The 11,615-nt window shown below is 43.3% G+C and overlaps 1 pseudogene; it reads left to right on the top strand.

The window, feature by feature from the left end:
- The first annotated feature begins 10,013 nt into the window (after positions 1-10,013).
- LOC143273037 (non-histone chromosomal protein HMG-14 pseudogene) lies at positions 10,014-10,641 on the top strand (annotated as a pseudogene).
- Positions 10,642-11,615: the final 974 nt, after the last annotated feature.

Here is an 11,615-nt window from a genome sequence, read left to right as displayed (position 1 = left end):
TACTGTGCAGAGCACCAGTAGTTGTTTTGCAGAACCCAAATGACAACACACAACTGCCTGTGACTTCCTGTCCCTGGGGATTCACAGCCCTCCTCTGATCTCCTGAGGGGACTGTACACACATGCTGCATAGAAACTCATGCAAGCAATGATACTTACACCAAAAACAAATAAATCTTTAAAAGAAACAAAGCACATTACTCTAACCTTGGTTACACATAGCCCTTCAGGCCCTCTCCTAGAAGATGGGAAGTAACCAAGGGTCTTGTTCCCTCTTGACTGGGATTTGCATCTTTTGTTCTGTGCAATGGTCCTTGAGCATTTGCTGAAAAATTCCAAAGAAACCAAAAATGGGCCCAGGAGGAGTTATTGGAGGCTCTGGGTCCTCTGAGCTGCTGGTTGTCTGCTTTTTCCATCTTAGTCACTAGAGCTGGCTCCTGAGCTACAGCTGGGGACAAGTGTTTGTGGAAGAAAAGAAAGGTGAGAGAAACGAAAATGCAAGCTCATGAGAGGGAGAGAGGGAAGGAAAGAGTGACAGGGAGGCTCTGAGGGAGGAAAGGAGAGAGTGAAGAAGAAAAAGAAGAAAAGGTGGAAGAATAGGAAGAAGAAATGGAGCAGGAGACAATGGTGGTGGACACAGCTCTGCACTGAGAGTGGAGAAACTGAAGGCTGGTGCCTTCACTCCAGGCTGGAATGAGATTTGGGGCAGTTCTCCGGTTCCTTTTTTCTCTTTTATCTCACTTTAGGAACACTGGTATCATAGATGTCATCCAGCACATCTGGCTTTTTGTGCATTCCAGGATGTGGTGGTTTGAATAGAAATGGCCCTCATAAACTCATATGTTTGAATGCATAAATAGTGAGTGGCACTATTAGGCTGTGTGGCCTTGTTGGAATAGGTGAGGCCTTTTTGGAGGAAGTATATCATTTTGGGGGCAGGATTTGAGGTTTCATGTGTTCGAGCTATACCCAGTGTGGCACACAGTCTCCTTCTGCTGCTTCTGGATAATGATGTAGAACTCTCAGCTCCTTCTCTATCACCATGTCTGCCTGCATGCTGCCATGCTTCTTGCCATGAAGATAATGTACTAAACTGTAGGCAGAAGTTTCTGTCTTGCCAGCAGCTCCCAAATAGACATACTGAGGCTTATATTAATTACAAATGATTGGCCAATAGCTCAGCCATTTTACTAGCTAACTTTTACATTGATGTTGATCCATATTTCTTATCTATGCTTTGCTTCGTGTCTTGGTACCTTTTCTCAGTATGGCATGACCATCTTGCTTCTCTCTGTCTGGCAACTCCCTGACTCCTCCCTTCTTCATCACAATCACCTTCTTATTAACAATGAGAGCAACACATTTTCACAGTGTACAGAATTATTCCAAAGCATTTCCCTCTTTTTTTCTAATTAAAAAGGATGATTTTGACCTTAACATAGTAAAACTATATATAGCAAAAATACTTATCAAGTAAGAATTATGGTTACAATATCCAGTCAATTTGTATTTGACAAAATTAGAGAAAATAATCTACTATATTTTTTTTTAATCAGGATGAGTCTAAAGTTTTGCAACTAATTTACCTTTTTATCATAACTAAGGAAACAATTAATTATAACTGTCTAGTCTTCAAGTCCATCAAAGATCCCAGCAGGATATAATAATATGGAGTAAACAGGAAGTGCTTTTCAAGCGACTTCCAAAAATTGAGAGAAACAGCTGGCTGTGTGGACTATCACCCAAGTTTCTCTGAGATGTTCCAGAATCCATTCCTGCCTTCAAGCCTAGAATATCTGACAGACTTTTTGAAAAGCAGGAAGTTTTGAAGTACTGTCTTAACTTGTCTTTGCAAAGTTCGGCAGTCTCTTTTTGTGTGTGTCCTGCTGATCCAGTTTGGACAGTAACTGTTAGCAATTGAGGCAGGAACAGTTTCTTTGCCCACATAGCTAGCTTTTTCCATAAAGAAAACAAATTCTGTATTGAGATTTTTGATGCCCACTGTCTTTGTCGAAATCGATTGGTGCTTTTCACTGTCTCACTGTCATGAAAAGCCTTAGGTGAGTAAACATATTAAATGCTGTATTTTGTAGGACTTAGAAGTATTTGAAGACCATCTATCTATCTACATATATGTGTATGACCTTGAAAACATAACAAACATGACTGTAAGTTTGACTGCTATAGATTACTAACTACTAAATAAATAACTAAACTACTAACTACTAAGTAAATAACTAAATAAATAACTACTAAATAAATCTTAATTATACATTATAATTTTAAATGAACTGTACAAGCACAATACTCCAAACAAGAGTAGAAATATACATACAGTATAACAAAATTAACTTTAAGTGTGTATGAATATACCAACATCTATAACAATGTAAAATATTTAAGACTAGTAGATTCCATAATCTAATCTTTCATTTCTATATCCTTCCTATTTCTTTCAGAAAGAGAGTTTTGAATAACTTTTTTTTCTAGCTTTTTTTTATTTAACTGTGACCAATAACAACTTGGGACCAATCCCCCTTAAATGATAATAAACATCCACCACACATTTTTTGGGAACGTGGGCATTGCTCTTTAGACTACTTCCTGCTGTTTGTGGGCACAGACCAAGTTGGATGCCATTTGTAGGAGTAGTTTCTGTTCTGCCACAAGCTCACAACTATACACACTGAGGCTTATATAATCACAAAAAATATTCAGCCAATTGCTAAGCCTTATTATTACTCAGTATTAAATTTATGTTAACGCACATTTCTTATCTATGCCTTGCCATACAGCTCTGTAAGTTTACTCAGTATAGCATGCCCATCTTGCTTCTCTCTGTCAATCTCGTGACTCTAATTCTTCCCTTCTTAATCCCAGCATTCTTAGTTTAGTTGTCCTGAATATACTTCCTATCTGGCTACCAGCCAATCAGCTTATTCTTAACAATGAGAGCAACAAAATTTTACAGTGTACAGGATTATTCCACAGTACTAAACCTTTGAAAATGTAAAATGTAATCCAGCTTCAATGAAATGTTTTCCTTTATAAAAGTTGCCAGGGTTATGGTATCTCTTGAAAGCAATAAAACTGTAACTAAGACAAAAGGTGGTACCAAGAGTGGGGTATTTCTGTGATAGGCCTGACCTTGCTTTTGTTTGAAGGAATATAGATTTGGGGATTTGGATTAGAAAAGCAGTAGAGTGCTTTAAACAGGGCCCCAAATAGGCCATGCTAGTAGGAACATGGAAGACAGTGATGCTGAATGTGATTTTAGCTGTGGGGACCTGGCTCAAGAAGTTTCAGAGAAGAAGGATTTTAGTATGCATCCTAGAGACTCTTCTTGTGATATTTTGGCAAAGAATGTAGCTGCTTTTTACCATTGTTCTGAAAGTCTTCCTGAGGCTAAAGTGAAGAATTTTGGATTATTTTAATTGACAGAGGAAGTCTCAGAACAGTCTAGTATTGACTCTCTCATGTGGTTACTAGTGTTAACTCTTATGAAGATCCATAATGAAAAGGAGCAAGCTCAGAAAGGAAAAATAAAATCTATAGTTTGAGGAGAAATGGGCCACCAGGAAGTGGAATGGAGCCAAATCCCGTGCTCAAAGAGATAAACAGATTAAAGATAAGCCTGATGTGAAAAGAGAGTGGTGATCTCAGGGTCAGACCCCACTCAGATAAGATTCCAACTTGTGAAAATGAATTAAAGAAAAGTGAAAGGAAATTAAATAAAAATGAAAAGGAATTAGAGAAGAGCTTAGGGCCAGGTGTGGTGTTGCATAACTAATTCCCACACTCAGAAGGCAGATCTCTAAGTCTGAGGATAGCCTGGTCTACAGAGCAAATTCCAGGATATCCAAGCTTAACCAGTGAAGGTAACCTTTGAAAACCTAGAGAAGACATAATTGAATGAGGGGGCCTTGTTCCAGCCCCAGCAAGCAGCAGAACTTGGCAGTTTTGGCCATTTGGTTGTGGTTTTGAGTCAAGGATAGAAGACAGGAGTTATGGAATCTCCCTCCTTGACTAAGGAGAGCTGCTGAGGCCAGGTGTGTGGCAGGGTTGTCATCCTTCTACCCCTGTCAGATCCTGCCACCTCAGTAAAGCTTCCTGAAGCTCCTGGGGTGGCTGCTGGGCTCCTCATCTGCTTCCACAGAACTTGGCACAGTATCACTTACTGCAACAAATGCATCAATTGCTCCACCCTCTCCAGGCTATGGCTCTGGAAGTCATCCTGGCTCTTGAGGTAAAGCAGCAGACAGCATATATCTTCTGTCTGAACACGTCCACATGCTAGTGGGGGAGACTGAAAAGAGCATGGGAGATTGCAGTAAGTCACACAGGAATGTGGTTTATGAAGAAAAGGAAATCACAGAAGACAGTGGATGGCATGCATGTGTGAGTGTGCTCATGTGTGTGGGCATCTGTGTCCACATGGAGACTGGATATCAGTGTTGGGGCTTGGTACTTGAGTCCCATCCACTTAAATTTTGAGGGAGAGTTTCTCGCTTGGCCCTAGACTCACTGACTAGGCATGATTGGCTGGCCAGTGAGCCCCCGAGATTCCCCAGCACTGGAAATACAACATCACTCCTGTCAAATGTCCCCTCACAGTTAACTCCCTCTATTCTGCAGCCACTCGGCTTGATTTCTTTGTTTAAAAAAAAAGCTCATTCATGCCTCCCTCACACCCTTCCCACAGTCTCATCCTCCACATGTGTCCTAGCACAGCTTCCTCTGTCTGTCCTTCATGGTTCATTTGGAAGTTCTCACCCTCAAACAGCCTTCTGTCTTCCCTCAGCTTCTCAGTTCCCACCTCCTTGTCTCATAACCTCCTGCTGTGGTTTCCTAAAACATCAAGCCCTCTCTGTGATATTGTGGGCTCTGTATTTCTCCCTTCATGGTTAGTTGGATAGAATAGAATCAAATCCCTGGGGACACAGAGAGCCTTGTGTGCTCTTCATTATGCTGAACTTAGAACCTAGAGCAGTGACTAGAACCAAACACCATCCCTGGGGACACAGAGAGCCTTCTGTGCTCTTCATTGTGGTGACCTTCGAATCTCAAGCAGTGACCGGCTCCTTTCAGATGTTTAACTACAGCATCATAGACGAGTGAAGGAAGGAATGACACACGCAGTGATGTTAAAGACCCGAGGTCACCGCTCTCCATTTCCATGCCCAGGATTATAAGCACATCGACACATGAACTGCTCCTTCACTGTGGCCCTTTTGGTTGGGCGGCTCAGCTGCTGCTCCTCTGCAGTGTTGTGCCTAGCATGCAAAGGGGACTTCTATGATGGTTAGACCTGGGAATAATTTAAATGGATGAAGCAGCTTTTCCAAGGACCAATGGGAGGATAGCAGGGATGGACATTGAGCCAAACGACTTGGATCCAGAGCCGTGGGGCAGGAAGTGCTAACTGGCCACTGGCTGTCTTCAACCACTTCATTGATAACTTTTCATTATTCTTTCTGCTCTGCTGGGAGTCCAGAGCATTCAAATTCTTTCGAGTAGAACTGCTCACCAATCTCCAATGACATTCAGCACCCTGGCAGTGCATGGGTCACAGTGTGCATCTGTGGTGGAGTGATGGGGGATTTTCCTTGTCTCTTCCATCTCGTTTCTGCACATGGTCAATTTTTTAAATCTCATTTTCTCTGTCCTTCATATGTAGAATGTGGAGGTTGTGATGGCTATTCTTGGTAATCAGCTGGACTACATCGGGCATTAACTGCACCCAAATTAGGCAGGGCACACTTGTGAGGGATTTCTTTGCTTAACTAGACCCTTTGAAGTAGGATGGTCCACTTCTAATCTAGTTCTTTGAGGTGGGTTGACACACTTGTAATCTGGGCCACATATTCTTCTTGAAGCCTTTATACAGGACATGGATGATGGAAGCTCTCTCTCTCTGTCTCCCCCCTCTCTTTGTCTTTCTTCCTCCTTGCTCTCATTCAAAGTTCAAGTGCATTCCTTCACGGGCATTAAAGCCTACTTCTTTAGGATTCATGGATTTACTGAAGACCATCTAAGACATCCAACATTGTGGACTGAACAATTCCTGGATTCCTGGAACCTCAGTTCATAGGCAGCCATTGTTGGACTTGCTGGATCACAGCCAGTAAGTCATCCTAATAAATCCACTCTATAGACATGCACAAAAACATTCATTCTATAAGTTCTGTTACTTTAAAGAACCCTGAGTAGTGAAGAGGATTATGATGCACACTTCAGAGTTACTCTGGGGACTAGTACATAATGCTCACTATGTCTCAGCTCACAGTCAAACCTTGTCCCAAACTCCTAACTCTTACTGTGTCCTACTGAGGAATTTTGAAGTGTTGTTTGTAACCCTGGCTTTGGTGTTCTTAACAACAGGATATTCTCAAGGATTTTCCTCCAAGGCGTTTTGGAGACCTGTGCCTATGGTGGGACACTTTGATTAACCTTGGTGCAGGGAGGAAGGGCATGGACCTGCCTCAACTGAATGTACCAGGCTCTGCTGACTCCCAGTGGGAGACCTTGCATTGGAGGAGGGGGAAATGGGGCTGGGTTGTGGGGGAAGGCTGGGGGTAGGGAGGAAGGAGGAGAGGATAATCTGTGGTTGGTATGTAAAATGAATGGAAAATCACTTAATAATAGAAAAAATTAAGAAAGAATGAAATGGGTTCCAAACCATCAGAGCACAGGAAAAGTGTGTCTTGAAAAAATAAAGAACAAATCAGAAAAATAACATAAATAAAAATTTTACTTTTTCCCATTCTGAAGGCTGTCGCTTTGCCTTGTAGATCGTATCCTTTGCTCTACAAAAGCTTCTCAGTTTCAAGAGGTCCCATTGATTGATTGTTTCTCTCAGTGTCTGTGCTACTGGTGTTATATTTAGGAAGTGATCTCTTATGCCAATGCATTCAAGACTACTTCCTACTTTCTCTTCTAGCAGGTTCAGAGTAGCTGGATTTATGTTGAGGTCATTGATCTACTTGGACTTAAGTTTTGTGCACGGTGACAGATATGGATCTATTTGCAGCCTTCTACACGTTGATATCCAGTTATGCCAGCACCATTTGTTGAAGATGCTTTCTTTTTTCCATTGTATACTTTTGGCTTCTTTGTCAAAAATTATATGTTCATAGGTGTATGGATTAATGTCAGGGTCTTCAATTCAATTCCATTGGTCCACATGTCAGTTTTTATGCCAATACAAAGCTGTTTTTATTACTGTAGCTCTATAGTAGAGCTTGAAGTCAGGGATCGTGATGCCTCCAGAAGTTGTTTTATTGTACAGGATTCTTTTAGCTATCCTGGGTTTTTTGTTTTTCCATATGAAGTTGAGTATTATTCTTTCCAGGTCTGTGAAGAAAGACACGAGGATCACCCAATGACGGAGAAATGGCTGAGATCTACATGAAAAACCTGGATATGAGTGGGAGTAATGAGGGTCGAGGGAAAGAGAGCCTGTGGGAGCGGGAGATCCCAGCTAGATCAAGAACAGAGAGGGAGAACAAGGAATAGGAGACCATGGTAAATGAAGACCACATGAGAAAAGGAAGAAACAAAGTGCTAGAGAGGCCCAAAGAAATCCACAAAGATACCCCCATAATAGACTGCTGGCAATGTTCGAGAGACAGCTGGAACTGACCTATTCTGGTGATGTAATGGGCAAACACCAAAATAGTGGTGCCAGAAACCCCATCCAAGGACTGAGGAATCTGGATGCAGAGATCCATGGCTAGGTCCCGGGTTGAGCTCCGGGAGTCTAATTAGCAAGAAAAAGGAGGGTTTATATGAGCGAGAATTGTTGAAACCAAGGTTGGATAAAGCACAGGGACAAATAGCCAAAAGAATGGAAACACATGAACTATGAACCAAAGGCTGAGGGGCCCCCAACTGGGTCAGGCCCTCTAAATAGGTGAGACAGTTGATTGGCTTGATCTGTTTGGGAGGCATCTAGGCAGTGGTACCGGGTCCTGTGCTCATTGCATGAGTTGGCTGTTTGAAACCTGGGGCTTATGCAGGGACACTTGGCACAGTCTGGGAGGAGGGGACTGGACTTGCCTGGACTGAGTCTACCAGGTTGATCTCAGTCCTCGGGGGAGGCTTTGCCCTGGAGGAGGTGGGAATGGGGGGTGGGCTGGGGGGAAGGGAAGGGGGGCAGGAGGGGGGAGAACAAGGGAATCCGTGGCTGATATGTAGAACTGAATGGTATTATAAAATAAAATAAAAGGAAAAAAATCCCATGATGGCAAGGGGAAAGTAGAAGCAAAATCTCCCCCAACAAAGAAGCTATTTCGAAATGATACCTGCTTGGAAAAGGAAAAATGAGGGTCTTTTTTCTTCCAATGCAGTGTCACCAAGTATATCAACCATACTCCAGGGTAGACCCCAACTCAAAATGGACTTCATGTTTCTTTATAAACTTTTTGTTTTGTTTTGGTTAAAAATAAAAGTTCTGCCGGGCGGTGGTGGCGCACGCCTTTAATCCCAGCACTTGGGAGGCAGAGCCAGGCGAATCTCTGTGAGTTCGAGGCCAGCCTGGGCTACCAAGTGAGTCCCAGGAAAGGCGCAAAGCTACACAGAGAAACCCTGTCTCAAAAAACCAAAAAAAAAAAAGTTCCACTTTTGAGTAAAAAAAAAAGTTACAATAGACGCCAGTCCCATAGCTGCTGATCCATTTAAATGGCACAGTGAAGAGGTCCCCATTGTGGTAGGTATTTCTCCTTGGCCACCCATCTCTCTAAAAGTGAGGGTGCTGACTGAGCTTCCCTGTTCTCTCCATCTGGGAGAGTGTGGGGACCTCAGATTTTTTACTGAAACCACTTACCACTTGTACAAACTTTAAACTTTGCTTTTCTTTTATCTAGAAACCTCCAGTCATTTTCCAGGACATATAGGTGGTTGATTACTGAGAGCAGACATTGTGAAGCAAGTTTTTCTTTAAAATTCAAGAAATAGTAATGAAGGGATCTAGCAGGCCTGAGCATGCAAACATGGCTCTGGCAGGCCTTCCCTTACCCATCCCCTCTGCCTTGCTAAACTGTTAGATCACATTCCTAAACTAGCCGCCAAGATCTATTTCCTTATTTTTCCACTTCCTCTGAAGCTGACCACCAAGGTCCAGTTATCAAAGTCCAGCAAACTTCTGTCCCTCCTTGGGTTGCCCTTATTAAAATGCCCAATCAAAACCAACCAACCAATCCTCACATGAAATTTCCCTTTTTTCTTTTATAAACTGCCATTTGCCTATGGAACATGTGTCTGTCTTCTCTGTATTCTGAGGCAGGCAGGCCTTTGTCCCTCCAGGACAAAAATAAGCAAGGAGAACAAAGAAAACTTCATGTTAAGAGATACTTGACACTGGAGATCCGAGAACCTTTAGAGATAATGGATTTGGGATTATTTGCTTGTGCCATGGCAGAAATGGTTTCAATCTGTGAGAATCCGAGAATCATGTGTGCCATCTTTGGCAATCCAGCTATTCTAAGGACAAGCAGTTTTCAGAAAGACAGTGAGGCTTTAGTAACATCTGAGTTCCAGGAGGAAACTTAGACTGAACATGCAAAACAAAGGGACAGAAGAAGCTTCAGGAGGGAGCTGAGAGACAGGTGGGGGTGAGCCAGGAGCAGAACAATGAAGTGATGGGAGAGACTGGAGGAAAGGGGGGTGCAGGTGGGAAGGGTGAGGAGGACAGGGGAGAGGAGGGTAAGTGTCCTGGTGACTATTCCAATCTGGCTATCACCAAGTGAACTGAGAGACTTGTCAGTGAAATGACCCAAATCACAAATGAGGGGCATCTCTGTCCAACTCACAGACAGAGCAGGCAGTGCTGAAGTGACCTCAGGCAGTTTGTGTGGGTGAAAGAAGCAAATCCTAGGGAGAGATGCTGCAGGGAGTAAGATGAAGCCACTGTGCAGCAACCTGGAATAAGAACAAAAGTTGTTGAGTTCGTGCGGTGGTGGCCGAGGCTGTGTAGCTCCGTGACGGGTTTGGCCTCGCATGCGCCTCCCACCCAGCGCCGCCACGATGCCCAAGAGGAAGGTTAGAGCAGACAGAGCGGCAAAGGCGGAGCCCAAGCGGAGCTTGGCGAGGCTCTCGGCCAAGCTCGCCCAGCCAAGGTGGACGCCAAGCCGAAGAAGGCCGCGGGCGGGAAAGGATAAATGATCAGACAAAAAAGTGCAAACAAAAGGGAAGAGGGGAGCAAAGGGCAAACAGGCGGAGGTGGCTGACCAGCAAACCACAGATGTGCCTGCAGAAAATGGAGAGGCTGAGAACCAGAGTCCAGCCTCTGATGTCGAAGAGAAAGAAGCCAAGTCCGACTAACCATCCATCGTGTCTGTCAGTGTCCCCGTCTCCCTTCTTGTACAATCCAGAGGAATATTTTTATCAACTATTTTGTAAATGCGAGTTTTTTAGTAGCTCTAGAAACCTTTTTAAAAGGTGGAAGGAAGTCCCGCCTCATCCCATTTTTTAAGTGTAAATGATTTTTTTAAGAGGTTAAATCACTTGCTGGTTGTTTATTTTTTGGTACAACCAGAAAATAGCAGGATACTGAATCAGGAGAGGCTGTGACTGTCTCGGGGGTCACCATAACATTCCGTAGAGGGGGCTAGTTTTATATCCTACAACACAAAGCATACTTGGAGTCTTGGTCGTGCATTTGTGTCTGGAATATTTTCAGTTATTTCTGGTCTCGTGTTTCTAGTAGAACTGTATCCTAAAATACCACTCCTCGGTCCTTGCCCTGTCAGAACTGTCTCTGGTCATGGCAGTCCATTTTCCTAACAATTGTGATAATGTGCTGTGAAAGATTGAAATTTTGAATATGTACTGTATGTGGCATAAAATTGTGAGTCAGTGTAATTAAGGACTGTGAGCATTTGATTGTTATGTGAGGTCTTAGGGAAAACTTGCCAAGTTTAGGATGGAACATCACTGGAATAAATTAAAGAGAAACAATACATGGCTCTTTTGGGTACGTGAACACAATGTATGACTCTTAGAGTTTGGGTCCATGTTTTAAGAATTGAAATGTCTGTGTACTCAACCAATAAAGTCTCAGTTGTGACAGAGTAAAAAAAAAAAAAAAAGAACAAAAGTTGTCAAACATTGGCTGTCACGTCAACAGAGGGAGGCTGTCTTCCCTGGACAGTGATGGGACTGACTTGGCCTGGCCTCACTGTATACACTCATTTCCACAGTGCCCAGGATGGATACACCACAGAGGGGGACAGCTATGGTTGTGTGGTCTTGTCTGACACCCGGTCCTGACCCCTCCTCATCCCTAATCCAAGTGACATAAACTCAGAGACGCACAGAGGCATTCACAACCAGGGGCATCTTCAGCTCCACACCTTTGCCCTTGGAAGACAGGTCAGCTTGCAAGTCCAGGACTCTGAGTTCGCTGACCTGCATACTGCCCCAAACCCATAAGGGCCCACATGGCATTCCTCTTTGCCTTACATGTGCCTCTCAGCTTTTCTCTTGTCCTCACTACATCCTCTTATGAATTTGAACCTCTACCTTCTCAGTTTAGGTGGACTACTGATGGAGGGAAATATTGGGCCTCAGAGCCAGAACTTGAACTCAGGACTGCGTGAATCAACATTCCATGAAACC

Source organism: Peromyscus maniculatus, chromosome 4 (assembly GCF_049852395.1).
Source record: "Peromyscus maniculatus bairdii isolate BWxNUB_F1_BW_parent chromosome 4, HU_Pman_BW_mat_3.1, whole genome shotgun sequence".
NCBI lineage: Eukaryota > Metazoa > Chordata > Mammalia > Rodentia > Cricetidae > Peromyscus > Peromyscus maniculatus.
Note: the sequence above shows the minus strand (reverse complement) of the source record. Positions and strands in the feature narration are given on the sequence as shown.